The sequence below is a fragment of the Lactuca serriola genome, chromosome 2 (assembly GCF_051521515.1).
Source record: "Lactuca serriola cultivar US96UC23 chromosome 2, Lser_US96UC23_V15, whole genome shotgun sequence".
NCBI classification, from domain to species: domain Eukaryota; kingdom Viridiplantae; phylum Streptophyta; class Magnoliopsida; order Asterales; family Asteraceae; genus Lactuca; species Lactuca serriola.
Window position 1 is genome coordinate 230904255 of NC_136409.1, and position 7314 is coordinate 230911568.

The 7314-nt window shown below is 28.7% G+C and overlaps 1 long non-coding RNA gene across 2 annotated transcripts; it reads right to left on the reverse strand.

Moving 5' to 3' along the window:
* Positions 1-749: 749 nt before the first annotated feature.
* Positions 750-4685, reverse strand: LOC145090866 (uncharacterized). Of its 2 annotated transcripts, XR_013701796.1 has the most exons (4): positions 4249-4685; positions 3462-3528; positions 2485-2871; positions 750-1905 (listed from the first exon to the last, which is right to left on the reverse strand). It is a non-coding gene; the product is annotated as an uncharacterized LOC145090866 (long non-coding RNA). The 2 variants fall into 2 exon arrangements; XR_013701795.1 differs by lacking the exon at positions 750-1905 and having other exon boundaries at positions 2437-2871.
* Between the last annotated feature and the right edge of the window lie 2629 nt (positions 4686-7314).

Consider the following 7314-nt stretch of genomic DNA (forward strand, 5'->3'; position numbering starts at 1 on the left):
ACCTCATGACAACGACCAAAATGGCAACTTTATGGATCTATAACACAAATATCACTGAAATGGGACAGATCTAGGTCCATGGAGTACATCACACTCATAAAGTCTCCACCTTTGGGACTTTTAACCCTAGAAATGGTCCATGCAATCATCTAACCAAATAAGGAGGAAAGTTTTGAACTTTATACCTCCAAATGCAGCTCCTTCCTCTATAGATCTCAGATCCAAACTTGCACTTCAAGCCTTAGCCTCCACAAGCTCTTCTCCTTCTTCTTCACTAACACACCAAGGCATTTTTAGCTTTAAAACACACACACTCAAGCTAAGAATGATGGAGGGCTCTCTCTTAGGGTTTCACTCACTGATATGGAGGCTGGGAAATGAGCCTTAGCATCATTTAAATAGTGCACAAGCCAAACATTTAGGGTTTGCATCTGGACCCTTTACGCCCAGCGTAACCCTGGGCACGCCCAGCGTACCCAGGCGAGTCCGCGTCCAAATTAAGCGCATGAGTACGCGCAACGTACCCCGATACGCCCAACGTACTCATGTGCTACAAGAACTCACTCATGGACTAGTCTTGACCATTTGATAAAAAGGAAGGGCTAAATGGCCTTACCTGAATTTCGGGATGTTACACAAAATATTCAATGTTTTTAGGTGCATATATGCTTGTTTTTTCAAATGCATATATGCATATTTCTTATACTATAATATTCGTAAGTAAATTATAAAAAATCTCATTTTTATTAATCAATCTATAAACATAATACAAGTATTTTATTCGATACAAAATAAAATATAAAAAAAACTACAAAGATTCACAGTGTTATCATTTCTTCATATCAAGATTTCCATATTTTCTTCAATTTATCATTTTCACCTCTTCAATATTTTCCAAAAAATCTTCAAAATCTACAGGAAAAAAAATTGATTAATGCAATATATCATGTAAGATTCACATGTGATTATATAATGTGATATTCACATGTGATTGTATCTTTTAAGATTTAAATGTGAAATTCACAAGAAAACTTTTTAAAAAAATTAACAAAGAACACTTACACAAAATGCATGTGTGCATGTAGACGTAATTCATATGTGATTCACTTGTGATTTACTTGTGAATCACATGTAATTCACTTGTGATTTACATGTGAATCACATGTAATTGATATGTGATTCACTTGTGATTTACATGTGAATTACATGTGAATCACATATAATTCATATGTGATTAACTTGTGAATCACATGTAATTCATAGGTAATTCACTTGTAATTTACATGTGAATCACAAATTAATCATATGTGAATTACATGTGAATCACATGTAATTCATATGTGAATCACATGTTATTTACATGTGAATTACATCTAATTCATATGCGATTCACTTGTGATTTACACGTGAATCACATGTAATTCGTATTTACATGTGAATCACAAGTGAATCATATGTGAATTACATGTGATTAAAATATGAATCATATGTGAATTACATGTGAATCACATGTAATTCATATGTGATTCACTTGTGATTTACATCACATATAAATTACATGTGAATCACATGTAATTCATATGTGATTCACTTGTGATTTACATATGAATCATATGTAAATTACATGTGAATCACATGCAATTCATATGTAAAGTTTGCAACCAAAATACTTCAATAAAATTATATTTTCATTTATATATTATACTAACGGATTAGTTTATTGGTCATCGAATCAGAAATCAATGATGGAACATAAAATATCCCAAAGATTAATTAAAATATCCATCTTTCCTCAATGTCAAATGACCAAAATCCAAACGAAAATGATTGTTATACTTTGATGGGGCATTTAATCTCATAAGAATTCTAATTTTTGGAGCATCAAGGTCAATATCAAGAGCAAATCTGCAAATGCAAGAAGAAATATAGGAAATTAGCAAACTTTTTTTTGTAATAGTTTTATCAAAGAGCAAGATATTAGTTTCTCATATATATATATATATATATATATATATATATATATATATATATATATATATATATATATATATATATAGATAGATAGATAGTTGAATTTAGTAAAATTCATCCAACTATACATGCAAAGCAGTTGCTGTTTCATAAGCAACTTTAGGGCTAACAAAATTGTTCCTCTTCATAAATTCCCGAAAATGGAAGGAATTACATTCATTCAAGATTCGTCCATTCCAATGGAATGATACATTTTGCAAGAAGAGATACAGGAAATTAGTAAAAAAATTGTAATAGTTTTATCAAAGAGCAAGATATTAGTTTCTCATATATATATATATATATATATATATATATATATATATATATATATATATATATATATATATATATATAGTTGAATTTATTAAAATTCATCTAACTGTACGTGCAAATCAGTTGTTGTTTCATAAGCAACTTTAGGGCTAACAAAATTGTTCCTCTTCATAAATTCCAGAAAATGGAAGGAATTACATTCATTCAGGAATCGTCAATTCCAATGGAATGATACATTCCATTCCTTCTCCATCATACCAAGGCTGAGCTCTTTGAGGGTTGCATAGATCCTACATGGCATTTTCCTTACAATCTTCGTGATCATGTAGTATACACCCAAACAAGACCCCACCGCAGTCATTGCCAAAGGGGTGTCTTTCGTGCTTAGAAAAAGATAACACAAGCCTCAGATATAAGCAAGTAAAACATAGAATTCATTAAATCATGAACCACTTTTGGAAATATTAGTTTAATTAATGAATATAGTAACCTACCAGGATAATACATGTGACTTCAACCCGAACATCAACTTCTCCATCTTCAGAAATAATATATTTCCTACTAGCCAATATCCGAAACCAGCTCCTAAGAAAATGTTCAAAACACAAGTTTCATTTTTGTTACAATATCGTCAAAATTTATACAAAATCAAATGTTTTAACAATTAATATAAAAAGACACAAATAAAGTTTACTTGGAATCTGCCATAAAGAAGGAGGATACACAACATATGAGATAAAATAAACTCATAACGAACGCTTCTATTTACTCTGATGACTTGGAGTGATTATACAAATAAAAAAAATTATTCTACCTGAAAATTAAAACTTTGTTTATAGATTTTCTTTCATCACAACATTTAAAAAATATAGGTAGAGCTAAATTTATATATATATATATATATATATATATATATATATATATATATATATATATATATCAATGAAGACGACATTTTCCTATTTCTACACAAACTGCACACTCATCTGCATCTTCATCAATATTTCCTACTAAGTGTACAACAGAATGTGTATTCATTGTTGAATATTAATATTAATATTAATATAAAATACTTTGTCCATATGGGATGTGTAAATTCACTCTTGAATATTAATATTAATATTATATTAAAATGAATGAGTAGGAATTGAGAGACAAAACATATAGTCAAATACCATTGCATGTTTCTAACAAGGAAGCGCCCATCAAATAAATTGCTCTCTTGCCTCTTTCAACTTCTTCCTGCCAATATTGTTTGACAAAAAAAAAGATTATTAAATATTTGAGAAAGGAGCTCACATACATTTAACAATTTTAGTTCTATATTAACTATTTACTAATAGGAAGTTTGTTCATCACCAATTCCAGGCAAAAACCATCATTCTAACAAGTTCCTAATCTCTTCTACTCATAATTCTAACATCAAATAGATATTACTAATTACCATGAAGCAAGAGGATCTTTTGTTGTAACATGTATATTATAAGAGCAAAAGATGACACATAAGAAGTAAATAAAATTAAAACATGTACCTGAGGAGCATGTAATCCATTTAAATTGTATTATGAAAATTTATTTGTGGAAGACGACTAGTTTCCGACATTACATTCTATGCTCAAAAGGATGCAATCTTCCACAAATAAAAATATCTCCTACATTTCTCAATATATAACCAAAAAAATCTTCAGAATCCTAAATTGGAATTAAATCATCATTTATGAAGTCAAAGTGAAGTTAGCATGTGATATTTCTCATTGAGGCATTTCATCGAACATGTTGAGTGCAAACAAATATCTATATTTTTCAATAACACAGATGTCTATTTTTATACCTACAATCAACACAAAGATTTAACTTTTTTTAAAAACATATTAACTAAACAGGTTCAACTTAACAATTAGGCAAAAACAATTCATAAAGGTCAAACAAATGTTAGGAGTCAACAATAGAAACAGATAATACCTAAATTTTGATCGACAATGGATCATCTTCTTCGTTCAGGTCTTCAATCTACAGTGGAGGCCGAGATGAAGTCGGCGATTACGGTGTACTCCGGGGAACTGATGGAGGATAAACGATTCAAAATCAAAGCATCTTCAGTGGAGTTTTTCTTTGAAGAACATGAGATCAAGGAGTTCAGCAACAATGAAACTTCGATCGTTTAGGGATTTCAGATTTCATATAGATTGATGATCGATGATGATAGTTTGATCGATTGGGATATGGAAATCGATCGTTTATCTTCACCGTATTCGTGTGAGTAGAAGCAATTTTAGAATCGAAAGCATGGAATTGGATGAAGGATTAGAGGCAATTCGACGCAGGTGAATCGTCGGAGGATAGATCATAGGTTTGAGCGAGAGAGAAAAATGGGACGGAGAGAGAGAGAGAGAGATGAAAATTTATTTTATCAGATATTAGATTCAAGAAATCATTTAAGTATACTTTTATTCCTATAATACCCCTAACTGAATTAATTAAGATACATCTCCTTCCTTTTTTGTCTACTTATTTACAAAAACACCACCTTGCATCTCGACCCTTTATTTTTTTGATCCAACGTTCCACATTTAGTTCTCGGGTTCTCGGGAAACTTTGAGTTCTCAAATGATCATTCCTCTCTCTCTCTCTCTCTCTATATATATATATATATATATATATATATATATATATATATATATATATATATATATATTCTTAATAAATGAAGTTATTTTTTTGCCACATGTCAATCTCTCATGAGTTTTGACACTTATCATTTTGTGGTATTTTTGAAATAAATATTTTCCATTTGTCAATTTTTGATTTGTTTCAATTTTTAAAATTTAAAGTCATATATTCATATATGTAAAATATTAAATATCATATATTTGATATTAAATTTCAATAAATACATTTTTTTCTTTCTTATTTTAAAGCTGTATATTAAAAAATATTTTCTGTTTACACTTTAATCTAATATTTAATTTTTTTAAATCAACTTGTATAATATATGGGTCTCACACCAAGTATATATATATATATATATATATATATATATATATATATATATATATATATATATATATATATATATATATTATGTTTGTAACAGCGTTTACATAAATTTGATAGATATTTATTTCTAATAAATAAACTTTTGATATGGATAAGAAATAAGAAAAACAAAAAAGAATGGGGAGAATGTAGAGTTGTACTTGATGAGATAAGGGATGTGTGGGATATAATAGCTTCGAGGGGATCATATAACTCTTGTTCAAGTCCACATGTACCCTATCTTTTCCTAAACATACACATTATTCGATAACTATTTGTTGATAAATTCTAGAAGAGCAAACTACATGTAAATTATGCGTTCATAGATTCTAAATGAACAGTAGCATGTAGTACGAAAAAGTCATCTCGAATAAATGAAAATTCCACTTTAAAATTTTCAAGAGTTTTGCCTAGTAATTTTTTTTTAAAAGTTTTAGAATTATTATTTTTCATTTGTTATTTTTTGAGAATTTCTATTTTTTTTAAATAAATTTCCATAAAATTCCAATGAGTTTTATAAAAAAAGATAATCATTCTATTAATTTGATAATAAAGTCTCATAAATATTTTAAAGAATATTTGATTTCTTTTATAAATGTTCCTAAAGATTACATTATGTTATGTAAAAATATTATTTTATAAAATATTTAATGTTTAACTATTGATATTAAATTTTTATTTTTAATAAACCTGTGTAGTATACGGATCTCACACCTAGTATGTAATATACTAATATCTATTGATAAAACTGTAAAATGGTCCATATGGTTTGCACTTTTTATTATTAAGGTTCAAATAATTAACTTATAAAATAGTTTTTATGAGAAAATTGTTAAACTAGCCTAAATCCTTAATGACTTATTCATTTTTAGTCAAAAAAATATCCATCTACCCCAAAATAGCCCATGAAACCGTAGAAGATTAGGATCGTCTACGATCAAACACAGTTTTACTATAACTGCCCACTCCCCCCCCACCCCCCTCCCTCCCACACAAACGCCCCCCATGGTTTCGGGCAATAGACTATTCTTTTGTGGCTCGTCTACTCTTTCAGGGCCCATCCGCCCATAATATAGAATGATTTATTTTTAGATTATATCATTCACCTACATTTTTCTTGGTTTGACCTACTATTTTCTCTCAATGGAGTCTTTAAAGAACAACGATGTATGTGTCATTTTTTTGCGTAAAATTTACCACATTATTCATTAGAAGTAGTTTTTATACATATAGTATTTATTTTTTGTTAAAAAAAACAAAAATAAAAATATGAAACCGTCGGCTTCATACGAAACTTATGGTATACAAGTATACAATGCACAAACTGTGCATTGTATACTTGTATACCGTAGGTTACGTATGAAGCCTATGTTTTTGAGTTTTTTTTTTTTTTTTTTTTTGCTTGTAGGTTGTATATAAATATATTATGGTTTACATTTGATGCTTTTTTTTTTCCAAAAAAATAACGAAAAAATGGAAACCTTAGCCCAACCGAGAGAATACCGTAGGTAAAATAAAACCTACAAACCTTAATACCACATACCACATGTCAAATGTAATTAAGAAAATATTAGTCAATGTCTTGCAATTGTTCACAAATTTCATATTTTTAAAACTATTTATAATTATATCATAAATTGATCAATCTATCTTTATGTATAAAACTAAACAATCATATAAACTGATTAATCTATCTTATTGCAGAAATCATTCATTGCTGAAAAAAAATATACTACATTTGCAATAAGCAAAATCAATGCCGACTTCAGTAAAATAGATATAGCTTTGGATATATTGTATTTATACCATCATTTTTGTCTTAAAATCTTTGCCTATATGTGTCCAAGCCCATAGTTTATAAAAAATTATCATACATAATATCTACTTTAAACTAAGGTGTGTCGATTCTCCATCCACACACACATGTTTGTTGTCAAGCCCCCCTCCATATTGACTAAAGTAAGAAGGTATAGATCTCTTTCAAAAAAAAAA